At 40.6% G+C, this 9831-nt stretch overlaps 1 pseudogene; it reads left to right on the forward strand.

Moving 5' to 3' along the window:
- The first annotated feature begins 616 nt into the window (after positions 1-616).
- On the forward strand, positions 617-9361 carry LOC119015901 (annotated as a pseudogene).
- The last annotated feature ends 470 nt before the right edge of the window (positions 9362-9831 follow it).

A 9831-nucleotide genomic window follows, 5' to 3' on the forward strand; every position in this document is an offset into this window, starting at 1 on the left:
CAGCGCATCCTTCAGAAAACGTAGGATAGTACTTTCATTTTCTCAACAGACATGGTGCGTTTTAGTCTATCAGCTGCACATTAACAGTCAAGAGCACAGCAGAAATATAATTGATAGAGCCCTTTAGCCAATCAGAAGCAATGGGGTGCCAAAGGCCCACCAAGAAATCAAGGTGAATTGGTGATTTCTGTTTTTTTCCCTAAATTAGAAAAACGAAAAAAGCCAGCTGTTTCTGGTTTCGGCGTGTGTCATTTATACCATAAACAAACGGTTAAAACATACCTTTGTCCCTGCTGTTTGTTCTACACAGCACTGTCCTGTAAATGATAACATCCGGTCTCAGAATATGAAAAAACAGGCCTTTTTTCCGTTTCTGTTTTCTAGTGATTTTATTTTTGTTATATGAAATTGAAAATGAAAATCAAATCTTTTTTTTTAAATTTCACTCAGCCTTGTATTTCAATTGTAATTTTTGTATTTTAAAACGAAAAAAAATATATATATATATTTTTGTGTTTTTTAATACCCGTTTCTGAAAGGAAATTCGAATGACCAAAAGATACACGGACCCTCTAAGCATGTGATTGTTTTTTATTGCGTTCAGGCTTGTACCTTTTCATGTATTGTATGCTGCATGGTTTACCAGCCGGGCTTCGGGTGTTGTTGCCCGGTTGTTTTTGACCTTTTGCTGCTTGTAATAATTGTGCAACAGCACCAAGTAGGGCAGGACGCCAGGTGGCGAGCACATGTTCCTACGTCACAGACAACACCCGCGGCCGGCCACTGCAGCTCTGCCCGCTCCACCGCCGACAGCTCCGCTAGGCTGATAGAGGCTGAGATGCACGGCAGCGCACTGGGATCGTAAAAAAAACGGCCCTGTGCTCTTTCTTTCCATTTTAACAGAGGTTACAACACGAATATTGGTGGCTGTTTGAAAACAAAGAGAAGGATGGCACAGACAGACACGCTGCTGCATCTGTTCGCTGGAGGGTAAGTTAAGTCATATTAATGCCCCCCGGACTAGCGTTATTAATAGCCCAAAGATTCAGTTAACATGAGGAGGCTAACACTGGGTTTGTACTTTTGAAAAGCCCATGTGAAACCTAATAGAATTTACTCCTATGCGTCTTTAGCGCCGAGAGCCGCTAGCCCGCATGCTAACGGATATCAAGATGCAAGCTAGCCCTTGATGGCGCAGCACTTTCTTCTCGAATATAGTCAGCTAGCTAGACATCTGCTAATTGTTTTTATTCGAAAGGTCATATTCATACTGCCAATGACATCGTTTCTTTTTAGGTGATACTCTTTAATCTGAACCTATATCGTGTAACCGAACTCAAGACCATTAGCGGTTAGCTAGGTCCCCAGTGTTACATGACACTGAGGCTAACGAGCTAACTCGCTGGGTTCAATGGTGGGTTCATGCTAGCGATGCCAACCGCTCAGTAACCACCAGTCTAAATAAAAATAACTTCAATGATTTTTAAATATGCAGTAGTGTGATATAACGAGCTGTATGCCCATGGAGTTAGATTTGTGTCTTTATAATATGCGAGAAAACAAATGATTTGAGAGAAAAAGGAAAGTTTTTGAGAAAAAGTTATCACACTGATAGCAGAAAGCATTTTATGAGAGAAAAAATATATTTGAGAGAAAAATTTTCACACCAATAGCAAAGAATAATAATATTTGAAACTAAAAAAAAAGTTTTGAGAGAAAGCATTTTCTCATAGAACATAAAGAAATAAAAATTTGAAATTTTTAAAATTATTTCTGAGAATAAAAATCTCAATACTTTTTTTTTTGCTCTCAAATACATATTTTCTGCTATCAGTGTGAAAACATTTTCTCTCAAAAGTGTTTTGTCTTTGCTCTCTATGCAAGATTTTGCTCTCCCTGTGAAAATAATGTCATGGGCGGGGCCACGTTCTTATTGGCCAGTCGGTGAGAATCGTCTTGGGAGGTGTGGTTTGACAATCCCGGCTGGAGAGGGGTCCTCGGACATTTCCGCTAACCAGGAAAAACATTGCGATCACCCTGCTCATCAATCCCAGTCATGTATATGCATGTTCATTTTGATGCCTGTCGATGCCTGTCCAAAAAACGCAACTGTCAATAAATCTTCCAAAAGTGCACGTTGTTGGGCTAACTCTTTGTCGTGAATCTTTGTTTCTTTTTTTTAATCATTATCACTGTTTTAGGCCTACAGTGATTCTGATATTCTCAGATGTAAAATGTTCAGCCTACACACAGAATTGTATCTGTTTTCATCAAGTTGTGATTAATTGAATGATGCCGAGTTAACAGCATTGTATTTTATGCTCAAGCCTGGGTGTTGATTGCTGTATGTCGCTGAGGATAAAAATGTAATATTGTCCACAATGTTGACATGTTGGATTTGTTTTCTGCTGTAACACAGGGCTGGTGTGTTGCCCATGGGTTGATTTGGTGGTTGTAAATGATGACCAGTGGGGAACACAGCCAACCTTCTAAAACGTTACCCCTTGAGAAGAGTGAGATACATGTCTGGGCTTTCCTATGAACCATGGTCGACGGTCGCTCCAGGTGTTTGTGTCACAGGTTGATCTGGTCGCCTCACGCGTTGCCACAGCTGACTGACCTCACACTGAGTTGGGGCTGGATGTCAACATATTCTGCAGACTATTTGATGAGCAGGCTGTATGACAGTATATACAGTTTTCACATCGACTTGGCTTCAGCTTAATAACGATTTATGCGGCTGGGAACGATGGCTTTCATTCAGTAACCATTTGAACGTGGTGTGGAATGAAAGAAATACTCGATGGTAACAGGTGTCACAAGTTAACCTTGACGCTGCGCACTCAATGCCACAACTGACAGTGGTGTCCACACAGCTCTCGAGCCGCTCGGCGTGAAAAAATGCCTCAGACTGGTCCACCCATGAGTTATTTGTGAGTACAGACATTCACGACAAAGAGTGAGCCCGACAGCATGCACTTTTGGAAGATTTATTGACAGTTGCATTTTTTTGGACAGGCATCGACACAGTCACCTACACTGTCACTGTGCTCCGTAGAGCTCGTCTAACAGTTGTTCGCAGGTTGCAGTCCTGGCATCTCTGTGTGGAATAGTAGTGTTCAAGCCACGTCAAAATGAACATACATATACATGACTTGGATTGATGAGCAGGGTGATCGCAATGTTTTTCCTGGTTAGCGGACATGTCCGAGGACCCCTCTCCAGACGGGATTGTCAAACCACACCTCCCAAGACGATTCTCACCCGACTGGCCAATAAGAACGTGGCCCCGCCCATGACATTATTTTCACAGGGAGAGCAAAATCTTGACAGGAGAGCAAGAAATTGCATCGGGAGCAAAGACTTAGGTTTTGAGAGAGAGAGAAGAAAATCATTTTGAGAGAAACACTTTTTTTTTTGAAAGAGAGAGAAAAAAAATGTTTTCACCCTGATAGCAAAAAATATATATTTGATAGTAAAAAGATTTTTTTTTCTCAGAAATTATTTTAAAAATTTCAACAACTTTAACAAAACACCTGTAATTTCCAGGGGCCAACCATCTTGGATGTCCTCTTTCTGGTGTCAGTGATCAGTTGTTTACACGCATTATGCATTATTACAATATTGTCTGTCAGGCTTGGTTATGTTATTTGGAATACTTGAGTCAAAGTGGATTCTATTCTCTCACAGACAAATAGGTGATGTAGGTCACTGATGATCAGTGAACGGAGAATTAGCTTGGGTGCTTAATCAGCTAATATATTTGACTCTGTCCTCTAGACACGGGACACTACAGAGGCTTAGTATAATCAGTGTTTTGGGGGGGGACAGGCAAAAAAACTCTTGATGTGCAATTAGAGCATCTGGGACAGAACTGTGTTGTGTTAGCTCTGGAGTATTTTTACTCCAGCACAAGACACTGGTCTTTGACCTTTATTGTTCATAGCTTTCAGCTGTGTTACAATGGAAACATCCCTCCTTGCAAGAACAAGAAGAACAGTTTAAGGGAGTGAGTGTATTTGGTGGGGCATTTCCTTTTCTGTTTGCCCACCATTCTGATTTCTGTTTGTGATCAATTTGCAGATGCAGTGGTACGATTGGAGCCATCATGACCTGCCCCCTGGAGGTGTTGAAGACACGGTTGCAGTCCTCTGGCGTCACGCTAAGACCCGTCTTCCAGGCCCAGCTCGGCGCCTTAAGTCGCACCAGGGTTATCCGACCGGGGACTGTTACACCTGGGCCGCTGCAGGTCCTACGGTAAGATGTTTGTTTATGTGGGCTGTCTGTCAGGGTATTTTTCTTAAATAACAAAGTGTTCCTCACAGATGGTACACAGTTTAACAGGTAACCCTTTTGGGAGGAGCATGACTGTCAGTTTGTGACTTTTGTAATTACATAATTATAGCCTAAAGATTTTCGCTTTAAAAAAATACAACAAAAACAAATTTGTAAAAACAACACACTTTGCTAGGAATGATTGTATAAAGCCCTGCGCAGTTCTTGTGCTTTGGTCCTTTTAAAGTACTTCAGAGAGCCTTTCATTTGCGTTTTGTCTTCATAGTCTTGAAATTAATGCCTCTAATCCTGTCTCTCATTAAAGCGAGGATTAAGCTCACAGTATCCTGGTGGTATTTAGTGACTTTAACCAGCTGTTTGTGATGACATACAACGTGTTTTTCTTTCAGGCTTTAAGATACACATGAAATGTTTTGGTGTCTGTAAAAACAGAGCTTGTATGAGTTTGGTTAGGTTAGGGAAGACTACAGACAGGCTCAGTGTGCCAAGGAGAAAGTGTGATGTAACACTGACTGGGGACAAAGACTGGTCTGGACTAGTGTCTGTTGTATCTTTACAGAAAAACAGTTACACTGCCTGCGGAGATTCTGACATTGGAGAACAATATTTCCTTGTTAATTAAGGTCTTATGCCTGTATTGCAGCTGCCTTGTCGGATACAGATTGATTTTTCAGAGCTGCTTAGGAACTATCTTTTCATTTACAGGTTTTAAACTAAAATAAGTCTTTTCTGGAGGTTGATATTGGATGCTACTTTGACATGAAAAGAGGTCATTCTTGTACTCATTGCCCTAAATGACTTGGGGAGAATCCTTCCAAAGACCTTTGCTGTAAAATATATGTAGACTGAGGTCAACATGTACAGTGGTGGTGTAAATTAATACATCTGTAAATGTGTTGGTGTTCTTTAAAACAAAAATTGATGGCTGTTTTTAAATTTTGTTTTAGATCAATCCTTGAAAAAGAGGGACCAAGATCACTTTTCCGTGGCCTTGGGCCGAACCTCGTTGGCGTCGCCCCCTCAAGGTACAGTGAAAACAGTGCGCACATGTTTTAGTGGCTCAGTTGTGTCTATGTTGTCATTACCCAGAGCAGCTTTGCTTAATAAAGAGCTGGATCTATGTTGCAATCTCTGTGTTAATGATACCTTCCTGTTGGTGTACAGGTTATTGACAAAACACAAAGAAGTCTTTTTGTAGCCACAAACAACAGATGAACCAGTGGTCAGGAAGTAGGGAATGATAAGGTTGTTTTTTTTTTTTTTTTTAATGGCTGGTAAATGAGTCGGCATTATGAAATCAGTCAACCTTTATTTACACCTGAGTAATCCTACTATATAAATAAAATGTTTGGAAGTAGGATAAAAACAGTCATGGTAAAGCCGAAATAATGTGAATGGTAACACAGTACAGATATTTAGATAATAACAGCAACCAGCATTTGAATGTAACTAAATACATTTTTCATGTACTTGTACTGGAGTATTTTAATTTTCTGCTGCTTATATTTCCACTCCACTACATTTATTGGATACCTTTGGTTACTAGCTACTTTGCCATTTCAGATTACTGACTGTCGATAAGCAGGTAGATGGTGTTGTGGGCTGCTCTAAGAGATCGAAGGCAAAATATTTTCAAATGTATATTATTTGCAATCAGACAAAAAAATAAACCCTTCTGATTACCTTAGAAGATGCTAGATATTGATGCCTGTAATTGATCAGTCCATACTGAGACGGTCACAAAGTAAGGCAGACTGATGATTTCTCAGGCTACTAACCAAAGAGAACACAGGAGGAAGTTCTGTTTATATTTTTCATTGTAATGGTAGAAGGCATTTACTCACTGTATAAACAGGAAGCTGTTGTCATTGCAACAACTTCTGGGCAGACCTCCCTAGCTTTACAGAGTATTGTGTGTCTGCTTTTATGTTTGTGTAGACCACAACATCTGTCAGTGTTAGCAGGCCTCCATATTTGTATTTAATTGACTATTTTCATTACATGAGACAAATAAGGCACTGTGTTTTGGAGGAGGTTTGAGTTTCAACAGCTGGGAAATAATTGATCTGAACCTTAACACAAGTCATCATGAAAGGTCAGTTTTATTTGGATTTAATGTCGATGTCATCTTGTTCCATTCTTGGTGTCAATAAACGATCAGTACTTTGCCCTGTTCCCTCAGGCTTCATTGTGGTGGAAGTCAATGTAAGATGAACAATACTAATGGTTTTCCCACCAAATGTTGAGCAGATGTTGAGACTGAAAAAGGTCACCAATTGCGTATAATTCCCCATGGTTAATGAGTAGCTGCAGCATGATCCTCTGCTCAGTCATTCCATTGCCCCTCTGTTTCACTGGCCAACTTGGACCGGCTCACATTCAGAGCAGCTCTGTCGGCATCTGTGATGCTTATTCAGCCCATTCTGGTGCAGTGACAGTTTGTTCCAAAAGCCAAATGGAGAGAGCTGGCAGCGGGGAAACAGACCGCTGGATACACTGTCAAAGGGCAACACCAGTCCAGACGGAATGATTTACATAATTGCCCAGCTGCTATAAAACCGCAGCCAGATTTATGCACTTTGTGTCAAAATCTTTACACCTGCCTCTGTAGAGTCCTCACCAGTCTGTTCTATGTGTTTCAGAGCCATTTACTTCGCTGCATACTCGAAATCCAAAGAGACGTTCAATGAGATGTTTGTCCCCAACAGTGGTCTGGTGCACATGTCCTCTGCTGGTGTTGCAGGTGAGCAAAAACAATCGAGTGCCCTGAAAAAAGATGAATTCCTATAATGTTCTGTCTAACCTGTGGATGAAATAACACAATGCCAACATGATCCTCTGTATAGTCTAAAAAAATGAACATTAAATTTTTCAGATGCTGATCCTGCTGTAATTTCTTTCAGTGAATCTGAGTGGACAAGCACTTGAATCCAAATTCAGTATGCATTACATTGAGGGCATGAAATGGATCTTATGTCACTATAAAGTGTAAAACTGAATGTGCCTCCTCAGCTTTCATTACCAACTCTCTGATGAACCCCATCTGGATGGTGAAGACCAGGATGCAGCTGGAGAAAAAGTATGTGCACTCGTAATTTCACCTGCCCTCTGTGTACTTAGAGTTCGGTTGTAAAGGCAGACTTAATCAAAGTCAAAACTGGCCCCTCCTCCTTCCCTCAGCACTGATCCTTGCACCCTGTTATTGGCTCAGAGCTCCACACCCACTGCCAAAAGGTTGATGCTCAGACATGTCCAAAAAAACAGCGAATTATAACAAAGTTGTTATTTTTATAACGAAAAGGATTAGAAAATCCTACTCATTCTGCCTTTTAAGATCTGTATAAAACAAACTGACTTATTTTAGGGACTTGGCAGGTGAGAATGTCCACCACATACTGTGACCTTTTAGCTGATGCCCCCTTCACAGCACTGACCTTGGGTTATGCTGTCCGTGAGACTGAGCATGTAACCATGTAACCATAAATACACAGTGCTGACGCAGTGTCCTGTGTGCGGAGGAAGAGTCTATATTTACCTTAGCGAGTACAGGGCAGGAGTATCATGTGAGGTCACAGAAACAAGACTTTCCACCCCTGTGTTGGAAGAACACATCCTGCAGCAGCACAAAATGGTGGCTTTACAAATGAGCGCAACAAAAAGACTAGTTATTCATTCAAACCAATCAGGAAACTGCAGGATTTCATGTGGTTCTTTACAGGAATGACCGTTCACTATCGCTAGGACAATAAACAGAAAACAAACAGGTTCCAATTTTGGTCATTTAAAGAGGAAGCAGTGCTAGAAAAGTGCGGCTTTTCTCAAAAAATGTATATCAGATCAGGTGGGATTTTGTCACTAATGAGCCCAATTTGTTCGACCTTTCAGAGCCCGAGGAGAGAAGAAGATGAATGCACTGCAGTGTGCTCGCTATGTTTACAGAATGGAAGGGGTTCGAGGCTTCTATAGAGGCCTGACTGCAGCTTATGCTGGGATCTCGGAGACCATGATCTGCTTCCTCATGTACGAGACACTGAAGAAAAACCTCGCCAAGAACCAGTTCATCTCCCTGAATGGTGAAAGTGAGAAAAGACCTTCGGACTTCCTCATGATGTCTGATGTTGGCAGCTGCTGTTTCAAAGGGCTGTGCGTCCTGCATAGCCTACCCACACGGTGAACACTTGCCCATTTGTTAGTTTCTTGCAACAAAACAACCTTCTGTCAGGGAGAAGTATTTATTTAAATGAGTAATCCTTTCTTTCTCCTTTTCTTTTCTCCACAGAGGTCATTCGGACAAGGCTGCGTGAGGAGGGCAGCAAGTACAAGTATTTCTTCCAGACAGGGAAGTTAATAGCAGTGGAGGAAGGCTATGCAGCTTTTTATAGAGGACTCATTCCACAGCTAATTAGACAGATCCCTAACACAGCCATCGTCCTCTCCACGTATGAACTCATTGTCCACCTGCTGGGAGACTCCAAGTAGAGAAACGCTTCAAAGTCAGGATTTTCCTGACTAACGATGGACACCACAGAAAACCCATGACACACTGGGCAACAGACTTTTGAAAATGTAGCACATACATTGACTTAATGTGGTGCAACAGAGACTGCAGCATGGAACTGAAGCAGGTTTTACTGTCATCCAAAGAGCTAAACACATTATTTTATTCAAATCTTGTCGTTAGGAGTTTATCTCATTAATTTCATCTCATCTAATTTCATTTATCTTGTTTTTGTTATTTTATGACAGTGTTTGTTCTCTTTTATCAGTGGTAAATGTACCAACACACACAGATGACTGTGCAGGTTGCCTCATTTAGATAATGATGGGTTAGTGCTGTTCCTTGCAATGTAATGACCACACAGATCATTTTGAGATTTCTGTTTCACAATGTGCTGGTATTGAACATTTGAATTACAGAGAGGTTTATCATATTTTCATTAATACATATGATTACAGGCTTATCTGTTTGTTTCCTTTGTGAAAAAGAATGTCACCTTTTGCAATATAATGAGAACTCAGATGCTTATTTGACCAGTGGCTCAATAAAATGCATCAAGAAAAGACATCAGTGGGTGGTGGACATGAACACTAAAAGACGACTCTACTAAAAGAAGAATTAACCTTTACTGGTGTGTGAGCACCAGGTCATTGTGCTGGAAAGATGGCTCAGTAACTTAGAAATCAAAAGATATGAGGGATTTCTTGGCAAATATGTAATAATTTACTTTGTGATGACACCAAAATTTGGCTGAAAACACATTTGGAAACAACTCTTTTTCTTTTAAGAATTTTAAATCACTTTTACTTTTGTCTCTAATCTATATTTCTTCAGATGTAATTATCCAAATATTCCCTAGAATGTACTGTGAAGGTTATCCTTCTTCTTTGCAACTGAACACCAGGCTGTGTTTTCTTATTGTTTCCTTCTTGTAACCTGGTGCTGTAACTTTCTGAGAATGTCACTTTTTTCAGTAATACTTGCTTCACTTGGTCACACAAATCTAGAAATGGGTCTTCCACCTTTTTCTCCACAGA

The sequence above is a fragment of the Acanthopagrus latus genome, unplaced genomic scaffold (assembly GCF_904848185.1).
Source record: "Acanthopagrus latus isolate v.2019 unplaced genomic scaffold, fAcaLat1.1, whole genome shotgun sequence".
Lineage (NCBI taxonomy): Eukaryota > Metazoa > Chordata > Actinopteri > Spariformes > Sparidae > Acanthopagrus > Acanthopagrus latus.